The 13356-nt window shown below is 45.0% G+C and overlaps 1 long non-coding RNA gene across 1 annotated transcript; it reads left to right on the top strand.

Moving 5' to 3' along the window:
* The first annotated feature begins 10963 nt into the window (after positions 1-10963).
* On the top strand, positions 10964-11761 carry LOC127645105 (uncharacterized). Its single transcript, XR_007970761.1, has 3 exons — positions 10964-11128; positions 11279-11494; positions 11660-11761. It is a non-coding gene; the product is annotated as an uncharacterized LOC127645105 (long non-coding RNA).
* Positions 11762-13356: the final 1595 nt, after the last annotated feature.

Raw genomic sequence — 13356 nt, 5'->3', positions numbered from 1 at the left:
AAGCTTTCCGGGTCCTTGAGGAGGTTCTTGAGATGGGGGTATCCGCTTCATGCGGATAGCTCTATGCTGGGGCTGAGATCTGGGCCCAGGTTGAGGAGGAGCTACCTGCTGGTTTCTTGCCGCCGCAGGGAGACCATCGCAATGCGTGACTTCGAGCAGCGCCCTGACCCGAGGAAACAATCGTCTAGCCATGAGGGTTGAGGGGAGGACGGAGGATTTCAGTCCAGCTCCACATTCATGCCGGCCTGGGCAAGCATATCGGACATCTGGGCATCAGCCTCAAACTGGGGGGCAGGCCAGAAGCCAGAAGCCCAGCTGAGTCCTCCGCATCAGACGCTGTGAAACACTCTGATGCAGCGGCGATGTCATCATCCTGCTCCATGGCACCAACAGAGATATCAGACTGGCCGTGAGGCAAGCCGGTCTCACGTCAAGCCTGGACGGAAGCAATGGAGCGTGCTGGGGGTGGGTGGATCGTGGGGATTAATTTTTTTAATTGCCGACCCAACAAGCATTGTGAATACATTGATGTCAGTGTTGTCAAATAATGCCGTAGGTTCTCACAAGTCTACTGACCAATTGTGACATGCAAATGTTTAGATTTGTATTTTTGAATGAGAGGTGACTGTCTTCATGGACAGAAATATTTTCAGTGATTAAAACCTTTAGCTTTCAATCTGTTCCTCAGATGGAGCAATCGCATGGTTTGAGAAGACATTAAATGCAGCATAAGTCAATTGGAACTTTTTTTTTAAATAATAATTGTGACTGTATTTGCATCTGCTTATTACATCTTTTATATTCTTGGTTTGATGTATTGCTTTACTGTAAATTATTGGTTAGGTTTAGGTGTAGGGGTATGTTAGGTCTTCAGAATTAACTATATATTATAATGTCTAAACACAATCAACGTGACTACATTTACCTGCGTGTTGTTTAGTAATAGGGTTGGGTTAGGCCATCTAAAATATCGATATGACATCAATGCATAACTTAACCAATATATTTATATGTACAATTAAACATATTGCAGTTAAACACGCACAATAAAACCAAATAATTATTTTCTTCTTTAGCCGCAAAGCAGGAGGAAAAAGCCCTCTTCAACTTTCATGGAAATCTACTCCTAGATTTCATGAGGTATTAATCACCAGCATTTCACTCACGCCTGACAAATGCCACACCTGAGATACAATGGCTTAATTCTTAATTCTGAAACCCCCAAATGTAATGACAGCAGCGGCAACATCTGGGAGTACTTTTCAGATGTGTTTTCAGATGTGTTGAGTGTTTACTCAAAACAATCATGTTACTGATTTGGGCAGACAGGCTTCTTGAGAGACATCATGTTGCCTGACATAGATAAACACCCATTTATCTTTGTGTTTTCTTTTTGGGATGGGGGAGGGGATTGGAAGAATTCAGATGATAAAATTAAAGGGATCCTGAAACTGTCAAAGGGATTCTGTGGGGCTTTTTCATTTACTAGCGATGTTGCTGGCAGTTCACTAATCCATTCTAGTTCCTTTTCATCTTGGCCTTCATCTGACTCTCCCCTTAAAATTTGGATTTCATGCTCTAATTATGTGTATCAGTGTAATCTCGGTAGCCTCCTCCATGTCATGTAAAGATGGTCACTTAATTGTACCCCTGACATATCCCTTAGCCAGAGTGCATTACATCTCTCCATATTGACTGTATCAAATCCAGTCACATGGTGCTTTGTTGAAGTGACACAAAGTGTGTGTAAAAGCAGCTTAAATAGCTTTGGTTCCTTTGAAACTGAAGCTAAATATGTTCACACCCTCAGTGGTGGCCTGCACCACTCTGATTGGTCACAGTGTGTCTGTTTGAAGGAAGAGAGTGAGGGTGCAGAAACAGAGAATGAGTGGTTAAAGAGGAGGATTTGTTTGGATCTACGCAAGCATGATGACAGGCCCAACTGTGTGAAAAAGAGCAAGATGGGGCCCCTGTCATTCAGCACGACCATTGAAGCATGTGCTCACCACACACGCCCTGCAGGACATAACCAAAGACACACAAAGACCCCAATCTTAAAATCCACCCTCTCCCTCTTTGTGTTTCCTCATCAATAGAGGAGAGAGATGTGTGTGGTTCAGGGGGTGGGTCATTGAGTTGGTGCCCCAGTGTTGGTGACATCTGCTAGTCTTCACTAAGAGCCTGATTGATTGAAGACATGGTCAGTCTACAAAAGAAGGAGAAAGCCACTGAAGACTAAAAGAAAAAGCATTGAGATAAACGAAAAGAACAGTGACAGTTTTGTCCTCCTCCTTTTAATCCATGGAAGGAAATTTATGCAATTTTTTGGTTTTTTGAAAGCCATTAGAGTTGGCTTGGGGTTTATTGTGTTCTGCCTGTCACTCTTTTCACTGGTCAGACACCTCCGTGAAGTTGGCACCCCATATAATTAAAGAATCACCAAAACTATTTAATTAGTTTTTTGCTGTGTTTGTGCTGATTTGTGCCGCAAAAATGAACGTTGGTGCCGGTTTTGGTGTTTGAGATATTAAGCATTCTTTTTTGATCTGTGTGACATCACTCTCCACCCCATCTTGCTCAAATCGATCCAAACCAGTGCTGGTCGTATGTGCTCGGTTTGTGCCATTAAAATGAACACTATCTTTTTCCATTCCTTAGAAATAACAAATTTGATTTGGGGCTGTGATGTCACTTTCCACCCCATGTTGTCCGAATCGTTCCAAACTGTGATCGTTTTTTAAATATAACCAAAAATTATTTTTTAGAACAGTGAAGTCACTCTCCACCCCTCTCCGCATCTGCTGCGGTTTCGATGCGCTGACATTAGATTGTAGTCGCACAACTGCCAGCTGAAGATTTTTCTCCCCCTTTGCCTTGACTTTGTCTTTCTTTGTCAGCAGCTGTTCCTCTGCACAGCGTGTGCCAGGGTGGAGGTCAGCCGCCCGCTCTTCCATTCAATGTAACTTGTTTTCACCGCTTGCGTGATCTCAGGTCTCAGAAAAAAGTTCATTCAGGTCTCAGAAAAAAGTTCATTCAGGTCTCCTTTACTGTCCGAGTCGGGAGAAGCTGCTTGTGGTGCTAAGAAGATCCTACAGGACCTCCTCCTCTGTCTACAACCCTCCCCCTGCCAGGTGCACGGAAGGAGGTAAGTGCTCTGAGTTTTTTCTCAGCACCCAAGCCTCGGGACACGCTTTTGCCTCCCGACGCACTATTACCTGCTCCCTCCCACCATGAGGCCCCACCCGGTACGTCCAAAACGATCGACCCATTAGTGCCCGTTGCACGGGGCTTAGACGCATGGCTTGTGCTTCCCAGCTCGTCGCGATGGCTGGCCAGGACCACCCGACTTGGCTATCCGATTCAATTTGCCAGCCTCCCCTTGTGTCACTTCAAACGACACAATGTCTCATTCCTTCCATCGAGGAACGGAGGTTACAACAGTAACCATGACGTTTTGGGGAGTACAAGTTCAGCCCTTTTTATGCAGATTCTATTATCCCTATAAATTTATTAAATTCAATGATTATAGAATTATATTATAAATAAAATAATAATAATATAAAAAATTTAAATAGAATATAAAAAATTAGATAATAAAAAGTACTTTTTATACAGATATTATAATTCTTATAATTTATAAAGTCTCTCTGTAAGTATGACCTGATCATCAGGTTCCTGAGAGGTGCCAGGAGGTTGAACCCTCCTAGGCCGCACCTCTTTCCTTCATGGGACATCACCGTGGTTCTTTTAGGCATGCGGAGAGCCCCGTTTGAACCCCTAGAATCAGTCAAGTTAAAGGCCGTCTCATTGAAGACTGCCCTCCTGACCACGCTCACTTCCATCAGGAGGGTCGGGGACCTGCAAGCATTCTCTGTCAGTGAAGAGTGCCTAGAGTTCTGTCCAGAAGACTCTCACGTGATCCTGAGACCCTGACTGGGCTATGTGCCCAAGGTTCCCACGACCCATTTTAGGAATCCCGGAGGAGGCAGACCCAGACTTATCATTGCTTTGTCCGGTGCATGCTGTGCTCATCTACTTGGATCGCAAGCAGAGCTTTAGACACTCTGAGCAGCTCTTTGTCTGCTTCAGCGGACAGTGGAAAGGGAACACTGTATTCAAACAGAGGCTTGCCCACTGGATCGTGGATGCCATCGCTTTGGCCCCCTTGCGGTTCCTCGTGGGCACTGGCCAATGGCAACTTTCTAGCAGATATCTGTAGAGCAGCAGGCTGGGCAACACCCAATGCCTTTGCGAGATTTTACAATCTCTGGGTTGAGCCGTTTTTTTTCCCGTGTTCTTTCAGGTACGAACAAGGGTGTACCACTTGTGTATAGCACCTTTCCCCTCCACGAGGTGAAGCCGTGCACTCTTCTCTCCCATGCGTGTTCACGATCTGTGAACCGTGGATATCCTTCCTCCTAGCCATCTGGCTCACGAATTCAGCGGAGGAATTCATAGTCGGACCCAGTATGTGTGCTAATGTGCCCCGTACTGAGGTGTTTGCTCCACAGCTCTTGGTTACCCCGGTAACCACCTGCGATATATCTTCCGTGGTACGGTCTCCCTTTCAGTAGACCCACTTCTACCTTGGCAGAGCCCTCTCTGCCCTGGTTGCTGCGTTTGTGGAGCTACTCCCCTACGAAGGGCAGGACCTACCGCTGTGCCTCTCCCATATACGGCCTCTGGCACATATGACGTATTCGCCATCTTTTACCCTCCCCTTCAGGGCAGGGTGTGGTCCCCATGGGGTCTTTTCCCCCTGAAATTTTATGAGTATTTAAATGCCCCAGCTGAATCTAATATTCTGTGCAGTGAAAAAGCAGGCACAGCCTGCTCCCATACTAGATACATCTGCATCAGTTGCTTGGGATTTACTTTTGTTTATTGAACTGTTTATCCGTTGTTGCAAAGCCTCCACCAGCCTTCCTGGAGACCTCACCTCCCTAGTACACAACACCGGCTCACTGGTGAGTGTTTAGATATTTTCTCACCTGTCGCTGACCGTTTGGCAGACTAGTGCAGGCTATTCTTCTGCGTGGGGTGCGTGGGCTAAAATGAACTGAATTTTGGGTCTGGTAGAAGGGCCAGCAAGGATGGATAATTTTTGGTGTGTCTCTCTGGTCTTTTTTAGATTTACTATTCCTTCACGCAACCTGCAGCTTGGAATACGCTGCTTTAATATGGATCCAGGCTCTGTTTTTCTTCCCAACATGGCCCTCAATTATTCATTCTTGGATTTACATCATTTTAATTCATCATATCATCTCTCTGCTGGAATCTACTCTCATTGTGCTACCCTGGGAATCACACATCGACCACAGTATGTCCACCAAGGATCTTGTCATAATTCATGCAGGTAGGTGTCTGATATCTCCTCTGATGGTTCCCACATTCCGGCAATCCCACATTTGTGTCATCTCACTGTCCCCTGCCTGGGTTTTGGATAAAACAGTGTGTCAATCCTGACAATCCTTACGTATGTTGAAGCATGCCTCTCCTATCACTACCAAGAACTTATAATGATAACTTTTTTTAAAGAACTTTTAATGAGACTTGGCTCAGCCCTGGTGACCCTTGGTGAACTATCCCCTCCGGACTGCACTTTCTTCAGTTTTTTTCTTTTCCACAGCCTGGGTGTGATAAGCCAATGAAATGGCGTCGACAACCCAGTGGGCGAGCCTCTGTTTGGAGACAGCGTTCCATTTCCGCTGTCCCCCGAAGCAGACAAAGAGCTGCTCAGAGCGTCTAGTGCTCTGTGTGCGGTCCAGATAGATACGCAAAGCACGTACTGGACACAGCAACGAAAGGGCTGGGTCTGCCTCCTCCCGGGGCAGTGCTTGCGGGTTCACTACCTGATCCCTGAAGGGTGTGGTAGGAACCTTGGGCACATATCCCAGTCGCGGTCTTAGGATCAGGTACGTTCCGGACCAAACTCCAGGCAAGTGTCGCTAACAGAGAACGCTTGCAGGTCCCCGACCCTCTTGATGGAGGCGAGCGCGATCAGCAGGGCGGTCTTGAGAGAGAGGGCCCTGAGTCCAGCTGAATCTAGCGGCTCGAAGGGGGGTATCTGGAGGCCCGTGAGGACGACCGAGAGATCCCAGGAGGGGAACAGGTTAGGCTGGGAGGGAGTCAGCCTCCAGGCACCTTTTAGGAACCTGACAATTAAGTCGTGCTTACCAAGAGACTTGCCGCTCTGCGCCAAAGCATCTGCCCCGAGGGGAGCCTCTGTCAGGGCATACCAGAGCGGGCAGTGGGAGGTTTCCTGGGACTCAAACAGGTCTATCTGGGCCTTGCCGAACCTGTCCCAAATCAGCTGGACCGACTGGGGGTGGAGCCTCCACTCTCCGCCGGGTAAGCTCTGTCTTGACAGCGTGTCCGCTATTGCTTTGAGGTTGCCGGGGATGTGAGTGGCACGCAGTGACTTGAGTCGCTGCTGACTCCAAAGGAGGAGACGACGGGCGAGCTGTGACATGTGGAGGGAGCGTACTCCGCCTTGGCGGTTTATGTAGGCTACCACCGTGATGCTGTCTGTCCTGACTAGGACGTGCTTGCCCCGAATTAACGGGAGAAACCTCTTCAGGGCAAGAAAAACAGCCAGCAGCTCTAGGCAGTTGATGTGCCAGCGCAGCAGGCCTCGGTTCCACCGGCCTGCAGCTGCGCGCCCGTTGCACACGGCGCCCCAACCCAGTTTGGAGGTGTCGGTTGTAACCAGAACGTGTCGGGACACCTGCTGCAAGGGTACTCCTGCCCGTAAAAAGCAGAGGTCTGTCCAGGGTTTGAAGGCTTGGCGGCAGGCAGTGGTAACTTCCACGTTGTGCGTACCGCGGCGCCATGCTCGTTTCGGGACTCGAATCTGGAGCCAGTGCTGAAGTGGTCTCATATGCATCAACCCCAGCGGCGCTGCCGCCGCGGAGGATGCCATATGCCCCAGGAGCTGTTGGAAACGTTTTAGAGGGACCACGGCGCCTGGCTTGAAGGAAGCGAGGCATTTCAGCACTGACTGAGCACCCTCGTTGGAGAGACGTGCTGTCATTGAGTCTAACTCCAAACTGAGAAAAGAGATGCTCTGGACCGGGGTGAGCTTGCTCTTCTCCCAGTTGACCTGAAACCCCAAACAGCTGAGGTGCTTGAGCACCTGGTCTCTGTGTGCACATAGTAACTCTCGCGAGGGGGCCAGAATGAGCCAGTCGTCGAGGTAATTGAGTATGCGTATGCCGGCTCCTCGGAGCAGGGCAAGAGCTGCCTCTGCTACTTTCGTGAAGACGCGAGGGGACAGAGACAGGCCGAAGGGGAGGACTTTGTACTGATACGCCTGACCGTTGAACGCGAACCACAGGAAGGGTCGATGTCGAGGGCGAATCGAGACGTGGAAGTACGCGTCCTTCAAGTCTACCGCTGCGAACCAATCTAGATGCCGGACACCAGATAGAATTTGTTTCTGGGTGAGCATTTTGAATGGGAGTTTGGACAAGGTCCGATTAAAAACTCGCAGGTCCAAGATCGGTCGTAAGCCGCCGCCTTTCTTGGGTACAACGAAGTAAGGGCTGTAGACACCCTTCTTCGTTTCGGTTGGAGGGACAGGCTCTATCGCGTCCTTGGTTAAAAGGGAGGCGATTTCTTCGCGCAGGGACTGGGCATGTTTGTCGGAAAAATGAACGCCCACGAAGGGGGGCGGAGGCCTGGCAAACTGAATTGCGTAACCGAGTCGAATGGTCCGGTGCAGCCAGCGTGACGGGCTGGGCAGTGAAAACCATGCCTCTAAGCTCCGTGCTGGGGCACCAAGGGGACGAGTATTTTGGACATACCCGGCTGGGCTTCCCAGCGGTGCGGAACAGGTAACGTGGCATCGGGAGGCAACATGGCATCCCAAGGCTCTGGTGCTGAGAATAAACTCAAAGCACTTACCTTGCTCCGCGCACCCGGCAGGGGGTGGGTTCGTGACTGAGGAGGAGGTCTGATGCTGGCGTCCTCTGAACTTCAGACAAACTTGTGTCTTCAGTGCCCAAATGCTTAATAAGTATTATTTGAACAAATGGTGATGTTTCACAGTGGTAAAAACTCGACTGTCCCAACTTTTTTGGAGCGTGTTGCACTCATCTGATTTGAAATTACTGTACATTTTCAAAAAAGGAAAATCATCATATAATGTGTAATTTTAGTGCTTTCAGTCTAGCAAAGGGTGAATATAATTTACAAATCACTCCTTTTTGTTTTTATTAGCATTTTTCATACTGTCCCAACGTTTTTGACATAAGGGTTGTACATCAAGTTCTTCTAGACTTTTTGGCTAACTGAGTATATGAGACAATCTTCAATACCAGTGAAGCTATCTTTAGTGGTCGAAAGAATAGTACTACCTGAACGATTGCATGGTGTAGATTGAGTGACATTAGCTCATCGCAACAAAAAAGAGATGAGATAATGATCCGAGATGTCATCGCTCTATGGTACAATTTCTATATTATCGACATTAACTCTGTAGCATCTGGACCAATCAGACACAATTATTCATTATTTAATGGATAAGCCAACAGATGTCTCAAGACTGTAACGAGCAAAGGCCCAAGTAGGCCCCAGCTGACTCCGTTATGTCTGCTCCCCCACTGATCATTATCAAGCCTTTACACATCTTTACAAGGTCCAGCATTTAGTGGATGTCAGTGACATTCCAAGCGGGGGAGGTTGGGCAATTTTAGAGCAATTTTTCCCCCATAAGAAATGGACCCAAAGCCCAGAACAACAGATTTTTCTTCACTAAATTATAGACAAACTGTCTATAAATTAACATGTATATCCACAGGACTTAGGAGTATAGGATCATTACTGTTTTGTAAAATCTTTTTTGTACTGTATACTATTTTATGCATGACTTGTGACAGGACTACTACCCAGATAGCAAAAAATATCCGCACGGCTTCTTTTTGCCGCCGTCCCTAAGCTGTTGGCTATAGGTGCGTCCCACTGACGGGGATGAAACGTTTGCCGGCGAATTCGTCACTCCCATTTCTTGCGATATGCCGCCGGCGGTCAGACGGCGGGCCGCCCGCTTCATTTTTTCTGGCGGTTGCCTCGGGCTGATCGACCACGGGCGGCTGGCGGCAAGCCGCTTTGAAATACAAGGATTTCTACTCTCAAAATCGACCAGCCATGTTGGCTATTATTATTTTTTGCTCCAAAGCCATTAGGGTTTATAACAGAGTCTTGACTCTTGATTCCATGATAAGGTAAGGTTTAGGAAATTACATTTAAATTACTTTGAAACTCTGAAGCGATTATACAGTAATATATGTAAAATATGTTGAATTATTTTATGCACTTGAAAATTGTTTACATTTCTTTGATTGCTGCGCATTTGAGACATACACCAATAAACCAAAAAGAATTCCTTTTGTAAAACTTACTTGGCAATAAATATCTTTATGATTCTGATTAGGTTTTAAAATAGATATTTAATTCATGGTATGAACAATTTAGCAGAATAAATTGATTAAGTTAGACTTTTCACGAATGCCTGACTATCAGTGAACAGTGAAAGACATCTGCAACATGGCCAAAATCTCGGGTATACTTTAATTTTTTTATTAATTTGCAACCATGGTGATATCTGTCATAAACATGAAAATCCCTGTTTTGACGTGAAGGATAAACTCAATGAAAAGCGAAATTATCCTCTGGTTTCACAGTTGCTGCAGAAATTTCGTTTATGTCTACATTTTTTCCAACCTCGATTTTTTTTTTGTTATTTTACCTTTTACAGGTTTTGCAATTATGACCTGTACAAATGTTTAAGAAAGTGTTAAAGTCCAAAAAATCTAAACGCATTATAAATGTTAAAAATGTATTGCTAAAACACATTACAAAGACTGAACTGTGAAGTTCCGCTATCGCCATATCTGTTTCCGGTTTACTTGCGCGTCACCCAAAATGTCTGTTTTTACTCGATGTCTCCAGAATCTTCCGAAAATACGCGTCAGCGATGTTCATCGCATTGTTGATGCCTGGTCCCCTGCTTCGACAAGCAAGAGGGACAAGGGCTTTAAACTTTACATATCGAGTTATCTGCACAACTACAAGGGTAAGTATTTTAATCTAATGTGGTGTGCCGGCAGATAGCGGCTAAGCTAGTTCGCCACGTGTTCATTTTTTATGTAAGGTTAGTATAGAAGCTTGTTTTTTCTTAGTTTTAAATTATATTAACTTGCTCTCCTCTCAGTTTCTAATAAAGATCAGGGCACAGGTGAAGTCACTGTCAGGGCATTGTGTTACAGGTCCACGAGTAAAACAGATAAACCTCACATTTTGAGTGTATGATGAAGCTAGAATTGACAAGACCGCAGTTACAGGCTTGTTACTTTAATAGCCCGATGTTCCTGGGGACTCGGCTAAGGTTATTCATGTTTAATGTAACTCAAATCAAATAAAAACAGTTATTGTAGGCAGTTAAGTTTCCCTAGCTGGTCCCTTCTGTGTAAAATGCGTTCTTATTCAAGTTTTCAACTCAGTCATTCGTTTAAGATGCAATCTTGTGTTATAAGTATTAGGCTATCATGATTATACAGTGAGCAAGCTATATAAATAAGTATTTATTATAATAAAAGTGTAGAGCAACAACCGAGGGTGTAAGGTAAAGGCTGAATATTGTAGATTTATTACAGTATGTTGCATGTTTGAATTACAATACCTGTGGATATGCAGGAGCACACACTCTACAAAGGCCTGACTGGAGATTTGCCTGATCTATCCATCCTTCAGGTGAGTAGGGATACAACAATAGCAAATTTCACTGTACAATATGATATATCAACCAAAATCTGTATACCAATATTTCATTATTTTCTTTTTCCTCCCCTTTTACAAACAAATATTCTGCTTCAAAGAAAAAAAATGAAAATTGATGTTATCACAAGGGTTCTTCATTATGAACTTGTATGCCATGCATAACATACTGTGGATAGAAATTACAGGGAAAGTTACTGGTATGATAATTGTGGTTATATTATATTACTATTATATTTAGTGTATTGCTAATCAATATATTGTTACTTCCCAGGTGACAGCGGCTCACTTCAAGAGCAGGTGAAGCAAGTTGGGACAATGTTGAAGACATTTGCTCGCACTGGGCAATCAGGTACAACTTGCAAACAACACCTGTGGTTGTTGGTTTAATTCCCACTGGGGCCACCTGTACATGTAGTAGACCTAGATATAAATGTCATAGTTTAGTAGTTGAAGGACCAGGACTGACTACTTTATTCTTTTATTCTGGGAACCCCTGTAGGTGCAGATCAAACCCTAATGCTGCGACGTCTTGGAGTTTGGCGATGTTGTGCGTAGCATGGACAACAAAATGCTATGCTGCAACATTTCAGTGCCAATGTGTCTGTTGGAGAGTTATCCCTGCCAGGGGATCTGTTACTCCCCCCTAGACACCCAGGAAGATTTGGCGTTGCTTGACAACAGTTTGAGGCAGGATAAAGAGCTCCAGCAACGATTTGTAAGTGTGCCGATTTCGTTTATAACACCATAGGGTAATCTAAAAAGTAAAATTAAGATCGTACACTGCATATTCTACAGTCTGAATCCACAGCCTGTCACATTTTAAATTTATGAGAAGCTTCAGAGAAATGTAATTTGTAACATGTTTTTTTTGTATTTTCAGCTTCGGTTTTTGGCAATCAAATGTGGGAGGGACCTAAAGACAACCGTGTGGCGAATGCTTCAGAGTATCTTCTCTAATCACCTTTCCATCAATACAACCTGGACTGGTGTAGGGGATAAAGCATGTTTTCGAGACATGTTCCTGAAGACCATTGTTCAAAGTAAGTTGGATATTTTTTTAAGTAGATGTGTATGACCTTATGCCATTCAAATGGAATGACAGATCTTTATTTTCTACAGGAGCCATCCGGAAGAACCCGGCAACCCAGGATGCCACTGATGAGGCGATCCAGGTTAACGTTACGCGTTACCTGAAAGGATCATCTGAACATGAAGGTGGAAAAAGGTGCCGCACAGCTGAGAGGGACCCACAGCCGACCCCTTAAACCTAGGCTGACTACTGACACCCCAGCATCACTGACAACTGGAACCCTTTCTTTATCCTGCAGTCAGTAACATCAAGACCCCTAAAAAAGCCTGCAAAAAGTGTCAGACTACACTCACCCAATCCACACTGTTCACTGTGGAAATTGCTTCTTTTTTTTTTTTTTTTTTTTTCTTTTCTCTCGTGACCCTGCTTTGAGGGCAGCTCCTTGGATGAATATGGGATGGTTTGTCCTTTTATACAGGCGCACGAGGAATCACTGAAGATATGCCAATTTGCACTGCCTCATTCTGGAGGTCGGGGAAAACCGGTGATCTTAGCCCACTACGCCACGCAGTCCCCAACCTCTCCAAACATTCTGATTGGCTGTGTTCTCTACAGCCAGATTTTCTGCTGTTAATTATATTTATTCCCACTTGTTGTCATGTGTAAGTTGAATGTCAAAATGTATATTATACCTGTTATCCTGGACATTCCTTGATACCAAAGATCTCAATTATTTCATATACAATTTGCTGCTTATTTCATTGTTACAGTGCTTAACTATTCTATTTTTAAATATAGCTTGTAAATCCTAGATTATACATCTAATACTTGATATTTGCACATTATCTGGTATCAAATATTCTACTTACCGTGACTTTAGTATTGGCTTATTTCATTCCGTCAGTGCTTAACGATTCTATTATAGTTTGTAAATCCTATTTCATGCCTGATATTTGATATTGCACATTAACTAGTACCAACAATTCTACTTTCATTCCGTCACAGTGCTTAACTGTTATTCTATTGTTAAATATAGCTTGTAAATCCTTGTGCCACAGGTCAGCATTGCAGTTATAATGGTATATTCTACTCCGGAGCTTTACTCTAAATTATTACCACTTAACCTATTGTTAGAAATGACTTGTAAATATGATGTTATACCTCAATTTATTTGGTATCCTGCACTTTATTTGGTACCAAATATCCTCATTGCTTATGTTTACTGGTAATTCTTTTCATCCCAGAGCTGACCTCTTTATATTATTAACAATTATTGTAAGTGTTACAATAGTGTTGTATTATATATATATATAAAATAAGCGGCGGCAGATCGCTCGAAAAAAGCGTTTGCCTCCGACGGTCCGCCTTCGATATAACGGCGGCGGAACGGCGGATAGCCAGCAGGCCGGCCGCGGAACGAAGGTGGTAGGAAGGCGGCTGCCGCTTTTAAAAAGCGCTGCCGCCAGCGGTGCGCCATCAAACGTGTTTGCGATATCGCCATTCTGCCGCTTCTACTGCCGCCGGAGCACCGCCAGCGGCCCGCCGAC

Source organism: Xyrauchen texanus, chromosome 6 (assembly GCF_025860055.1).
Source record: "Xyrauchen texanus isolate HMW12.3.18 chromosome 6, RBS_HiC_50CHRs, whole genome shotgun sequence".
Classification (NCBI taxonomy): domain Eukaryota; kingdom Metazoa; phylum Chordata; class Actinopteri; order Cypriniformes; family Catostomidae; genus Xyrauchen; species Xyrauchen texanus.
This window is presented reverse-complemented; position numbering and strand designations above follow the sequence as displayed.